This window comes from Anser brachyrhynchus, assembly GCF_964034855.1.
Source record: "Anser brachyrhynchus genome assembly, chromosome: 2".
In the NCBI taxonomy this organism is placed as follows: Eukaryota; Metazoa; Chordata; class Aves; order Anseriformes; family Anatidae; genus Anser; species Anser brachyrhynchus.
Window position 1 is genome coordinate 29,301,634 of NC_137695.1, and position 6,765 is coordinate 29,308,398.

A 6,765-nucleotide genomic window follows, 5' to 3' on the forward strand; every position below is an offset into this window, starting at 1 on the left:
AAGATACTGTGTTCTAGGACCCTATCTTGAGCATCATCTCTGAAAAGAGTCAACTTAAGTAGTGGGTTCTAATTAATGATTCACCCGAGAGTGATTTACAGCAGAAATTCCAAATTGAGCAATCGGTGTAGAAAATTGCCTTAAATCTGTACATGTGAATGATAACAGAAATATTTCCTGTATTTTTGTTTAGTTGTTGTTGTTGTTGTTATCTTAAATGTGTTTAATAGTAGTAATAATAATGTCAATTTTGTTGATCAGTAGCCAGGGTTTGTTTTCTAAGATTCATAGAGTAGAAGGCCAGGAGAGGTCATTACCACCAGCCAGTCTAATTTATTATGTAGCATGTGCCATAGTGCTTCTTTTCTAAATCTGGTGTGGATAAGAACATATTTTGGAAAAAAAAATAATATTCATATTAATTTAAAACATTTCAAATGAAACAGAGTGACTTCCAGTGATAAATATTAGTTTGATTTCTAGTCTAGATTAAGCCTTTCTCTGTTGTAAACCTTTGTCAGCTAAATCAAAGGCTCATTTGTTTGGGATTTTCATTTTCCTGTAGAAGTATTTACAGACTGTGACTTAGTTGTCTTCTACCTTAATGTATGTTTTCCAGACCTTCAGTTGTACTTCAGTTTTCTCCAAATTTTCAGTAGACTTTCTGCATGTAGGTAAACTCAGTTAATCTGATATTGCTCACATGAGGTAGACATTATGAAGATAAATATCCATAATTTAGGATGATAAAGATAGGCCTTTAGAAAGTATCTTATTAGAAAAGTGTAGAAAATTAAACATAAAGTCAAGAATAAGGGCATCTTTGTTCTAATGTAGCTTTAAGTCTGGGAGGTATGATACCCAAATAAAGAGACAAGATATGAAAAAGTAGGAAGTGTAAAAAAAAGGAGCAGAGAATTTTTTCTGCATTTTAGATATTTATTTTTACTGTCGTTTCCTGACAGTCTTTATTTTTATAGGTAGCTCTGGAAAAAAAGATCTCAGTAAGTGGGAATTTAAAAATGGATTCACACATAAAATATAATTTTTTGTGTGTTTGCATGTTGTGCAGAATTTTAGATGTTGGTTTCTGCAAAATGTTGTTTGTTTTAACAGTGTCTTTGTGTTTGAAAGAGTGGTATTTGAAATGGCAATAGAGACAAAAAAGATGCAGTGTCATTCAGAACCTGTAGATAATCCGGAAGTCACCATTGTTCATATTTTAGCCAGATAAGCAGCAGAGTAAAAATAAACCAATTTTAAACTCATATCATTATTTGAGAAACCTTTCAGTATCTGCAGAGGCACCAAGTTATTCAAAAAGAGGAAGCATGCAAAATTGCAAAAAACAAACCCAATCACAGTTCCTATAAGAAAGGTTGAGAAGAGGGAACTTTTCTTCACCACCAATGTGAGGTGCTGAAAAATCTCTCTGTATATCATGGAGAGAAATTCGTTTTATCCCTCCATTCCTCCTTCAAAATGTCATGTAGAAACACTGAACACATAGACAAAATTTTAAAATAAACTTTTATTTATTTCATCTGTGATGGAAAAGTGGAAGAATTTGTAGTGTTAAAATAATAGTATTGTTCCTAAAGTCTACATTTTCTAAATTCCTTCTATAGTACTAAGTAATTTGAGTGAAATTGCTTTATCTCAAAATTACTGAGATAAAGATTATTGTAGTTAGAAATAACATTTAATTTGGGAAATTAGTAGGGATAGATTTGATTTGTTCTTGCCTTCATCTTGCAGTTTTCTCTCTGTCTGCCTGTGGCCACTGAAGGAGACAAGAAACTGGGCTAGAAAACAGTTGTTTTCCTCAGTGTAGCTCCTGATTTCTTTATGCCAAAAGTTAGCCTGCCAATGATGGAGAGATGAAGCCAAGCAATAATGTCAAAAATTAATACTTTTCAGATGCACTATTGCATATCTGGTGTGTTCTCTGTTCTTTTCTTTTTTTTTTTTCTTTTTTCTTTTTTTCTGCTAAGTTAACATATATGAATTGTGGTTTTTAATACAAATGTAGCACGTTCACAAAATGGCTTAGCCATTTTCTCCAGAGTATTGTAACTTTAGAAGTTCCTGATTTTTATTTACTGAACTAACTCTACCTTATTTTCACTTAATCTATATGTATTTTAATTTGAATTTAATAAAGAGAAAGCCTTTACATTGCATTCTGTGATGCTCCCATAACACTAATTAGTAAATAATTCTGTGCATTTACATATTATACCTATCTCGTGACAATCTTACCCAAAGAGCTGGTCATTTTGATTTTTTATTTTTTTTAAACTTTATAATTTATATTATTAATGTATTTAGGTTTTACATTAAAGGCTATACAGTTAAAAACACTCAATTAAAAAAGAATGTTCTTTGCCTCAGAGATCTTCAATTTCTAGTATAAAACCAGACTTTGTGAATAATACTAATAATAAAAAAACAAGTTGTTTTAATTCTGATTACTGCATTTTGGCTTGCACATAATGTTTTTGTTTGCTTGCTTGTTTGCTGCCTTTTTGGAAGGAAAGACTGATAGTAAGACTGATAATACTATTTCAAAAATTTGGAAATATTATTTTTTTTCCATACTGACCCCATCCCATCCAACAGGAAAATTTATAGTAACACTTGGGTAGGTTTAATAGACTAGTATTTAGCAGTTTATAATAGTCTTTACTTCTTTGCATAATATAGCAGCTTACATTAGTAATAGGAAGAAGATTAAAGACATTGAACAGATTGTTTGATGGAAAAAATGAATTCCTAGTCTTATTAATTGCTGAACTTAAGCTAGGGAAGTATTGCACATATAAGCTGGGGAAATGGAAAGCTGTTTGCATAAATATTTTTACACTGTTAAAGCATGTTATTAATAGACTTTTACAATTTGGACCAAGAGTCTGCAACAGGAAGCCTCATCTTCAATGTTTTCATGAAGTGCATTCCATCAGAAATCACAGAGCTTATCAGCTCAATGTGATAAAAGGACTGCATTTTTATTTACACAATAACCTCAAATCCTCATATTAAAAAGTGTCATTTTTTTGCCCTTTCCTGTTCTAAGTGTAACACATGTAACAATTATTCATCATTCCATAATGGATCATTTTTATCAGAGTCTTGTGTTTCTTCCGTATATATAGAATAAATATTTATGTTTTCTCATTTTTCTGAACTAGGAGATACTGACAGAATAGGTTTGAAGTGTCAACTATAATTCATTGCCTGCAAAGAAAGACTTTATACTGATACTGGGTGAAAGGAAAAGAATATCTAAATCATTTCAGCAGTAAGCTTATAACCAAGATAATATCAGCATTTTCCTTCTTGAAAATATATCTGCCATAAATTAAAGAAGGTCTTTGGTATTTTATTAAAATGCTTGTGACAAGTTTAACCCCATCTTCAGCAGGAATGTTTGTATGAATACAAAAATCTTTTTTTTTTTTTTAAAAAAAAGTGAAGGTCAAGTGGAAGTTAAAACAAGCTTGCACTAAACTTCATATTAATCCTGCAAATACTTTACTTGGAATAATAATAAAATTAATGCTTATTTAGTATCAGTCTAAAGTACACATTCTATGTGATCAGTAGCACTTTGTCATTTTGTACAATAATAATAAAGTTTGAAAAAAACAAAAAAGTGCAATGAGTATATTTGAATAAAATTGGCCTTACTAGTAAATGTAATAGAGGAGAGGTGCATATCACAGTATATAATTGTGTTTAAATATATAAGTAGCAAAGTAATTGGGATAATAAGAACATAATTAGAACTGAAAATATGTTTGTAATTAAGCACTTTATACACAAATACTATTGTTCAGTATCTTTCAACTTTTTCAGCTGTGCTTCTAGTTTCTTTAATGAGAAAAATAGAAGGAAGTGTTAGTACTGCTTGTAATGAAGTAATAACACAGGAGAAAACATGTATGTGATGAAACTTTACACTTGTTTTGTAGAATTCATAATTGTCTTTTTATTATTTAAAAAAATATAAAAAAATCTGATCTGAAGTAGTTTAAGGGCCATATACAACCTTTCTTTGACAAGGGGAGAAATGTACCCATTTCCAAGGGCGATGCAGAGTCCTTAAGTCTCCTGCTTTCTGTGTTAATACTCCTTCCTGAAGACCCAGGCTGCAGCACCAGTACCTCCTGCATTTACAGCCAGCCCTGCAGCTTCCACATGCTCGGTAGTTCCAGCTGCAGCCGGAGAGTGCAGGTCTGCTGAGAGAGCTGCTCTCATAGGCAGTTGGACAGAATAAATACTTCTTTTTCTGAAGACAGTCCAGAAAAAGTACTCAGAAGACCTAAAGCATCCATTACAGGCTGGAACAGCTTTTTGCAAATAAGCCAAAATGAAGTCTTGGTGTTTCTGATGAACATGAGAATTTTACTTTGAACTCTACCTTTTTCCCTACAATAAATTTAATCACTCATTAATATCAGATCAGACTGGTGATGAAACAAGCTAGAAGGTTTAGTAAGGTCATATATTTATTAGGAAGCATATATTAAGATGTGGTGTTATGGGGTATACCTAAAGTTTAGGTTTAGAACTGCTGTTTAGAAATTTGATAATTGCTTTCTTTAAAAAAAAATCAGATATTAAAAAGACAATGTGCGAATTAACCCTTCCTTGCAATGACTAAAACACATAGAGACAGTCCTTCATTTTAGAAGCAATTAGTATATTAGGAAGATAATAATGTAAAGATATGTATTCGTCCCTGCCAGTGACATGAATAAGCTAAATGATCTTATGGTATTTGCTGTTGTCAAATTCCATTAGCAACTTAGGCATGATAAGAATGTCATTAATGTGAAACAAAAATTAATTACTATGATAAGGCAATAAAACTTGTTTAATAGTGCATGATCAGTAGCTTGAAAGATACTTGTAATTTCAATTTTAAGTCCTTCTGTAAATATTTTCAGTTCCTACCAGCTCTGAATTTGTGATTATTTACAGACCAAGTGGAATTTACTCTTAGGTGGTCACTCTGTATTAACAAAGTGCTATGGGTGACTCCATTTTTTTGCCATCTGTCCTTGCTTTAATGGTGCACCATCCCACCCTAAAATCAATGTGCAAGATAAGGGTGTCCATTGAGTGCACCTTGTGTAAGTAAATCATCTGACTATGAGAGCTCAAACAGGTAAGATGATTCCAAGTCATGGCAGTTTAAATTGATAGCTTTTCTGTGTCAAACAAAGAAATGAATTGGTTAGCACTCTTCACATTTCATTCAGATTTTTAGGCATTTTTTTTCAAGATCATGTTGTTTATGTACACTGAGTTTTGTCAGTCTCCTAAAGCTGCCTCCTAAATAACGCCGTAGTTCAACCCAAAGAGCAACCAAAGAGCAAAGGTTGAGAACCTCCTATAACTGGTAGCTTCTACTGGTTATCGGAGAAAAGTAATACCATCAACAGCATTTGCCTCTATAAATTCTACACATTTCATTTATAAATAGCATAACAATGGAGAGATTGCCATTGTCTGGACAGCACACAACCACCAATATTTGGCGTTGTCTTGCAGATTCACCGGGTCCTCTTTTCTTTTGAAGAATCTGAGTAAATTAATAGTAATAAAGGCAGGAAGTCAGTTGAATTGGTCTGTTTTCCACCAACTATTCTAAGTGAGAATGTAAACTTTTTTTAGAGTAATTTTTTTTCTCTCAGTTTTGCTCTAGTCAAAAGGAAGAAAACTGATGTTGAAAATACATCTTAACTAGGTGCACCACAAACAATTCAGAATCATAAAACTCAGCCATTCATTACCAATAATAATAATAATAATAATAAATAAATCTGTCTGCATCTATATGGTTATGCTTCTATAGAACTACCTAGAGCTATTTAGTCACTTGCATACAATTAAATGCATTCTAACATTTTTTTTCACACTAGCTCATTGTTCTTTCCTTTAAAATACCTATTTCTGGTTTAGTATTAGGAAGATACTATATGAGGATGCCTAAATTGAACCATGAGCTCATACCTGCTGGAAGTCAGGCACTTGTGTCTCTTCACTTTAGGCTACTATAAGTATTTCACTATGAAGATGCATTCTAATGTATCATTATCCACAATTCATCTTTTCAAAGAATTGTCTGCTGTTATAACATGAGACAAGTTCGTCAGGCAAAAATTGTATTGGCCTACCAGTGTGTATGGATTCATATAGCAGAGGCTTTTCTTGCTCTGGTAAAGCCTCAGTATCCTCTGTTCCAAGAATATCTGTCCTGGTTCCAGTTAGGACAGAGTTAATTTTCCTCATAGTAGCTGGTAGGGTGCTATATTTTGGATTAGGATGAGAAGAGCGCTGATAACATGCTGATGTTTTAATTGTTGCAGAGCAGTGTTTACACCAGGCCAAGGACTTTTCGGCTTCTCGCTCTGTCCTGCCAGCGAGCAGGCTGGGGGTGCAGCAGGAGCTGGGAGGGGACAGACCCAGGACAGCTGACCCAAACTGGCCAAAGGGGTATTCCATACCATCTGACGTCATGCTAAACAATATATAGGGGTGGCTGGCCGGGGTGGGGGGCCGGCTGCTCGGGGATAGGCTGGGCATCGGTCAGCGGGTGGTGAGCAATTGCATTGTGCATCACTTGTTTCTTACACATTATTATTATTAATACTATTATCATTATCACTATTATTATTATTATTGTTATTATTATATTCCTGTCTTAATAAACTGTCTTTATCTCAACTTACAGGCTTCACTTTCCCGTTTCTCTCC

The 6,765-nt window shown here is 33.4% G+C and overlaps 1 protein-coding gene across 7 annotated transcripts in view; it reads left to right on the top strand.

The window, feature by feature from the left end:
• PHF14 (PHD finger protein 14) overlaps window positions 1-6,765 on the top strand; it is a 164,243-nt gene that overhangs the window by 137,858 nt on the left and 19,620 nt on the right. Inside the window, exon 21 of one of the 7 annotated variants that reach the window (XM_080578908.1) lies at window positions 1,759-3,655. The exons of the other annotated variants lie outside the window; for them this stretch is intronic. The gene's annotated coding sequence lies outside the window, so the exon portion shown is untranslated. Of the gene's footprint in view, window positions 1-1,758; window positions 3,656-6,765 lie in introns of those variants that run through there. 7 annotated transcript variants of the gene reach the window in all.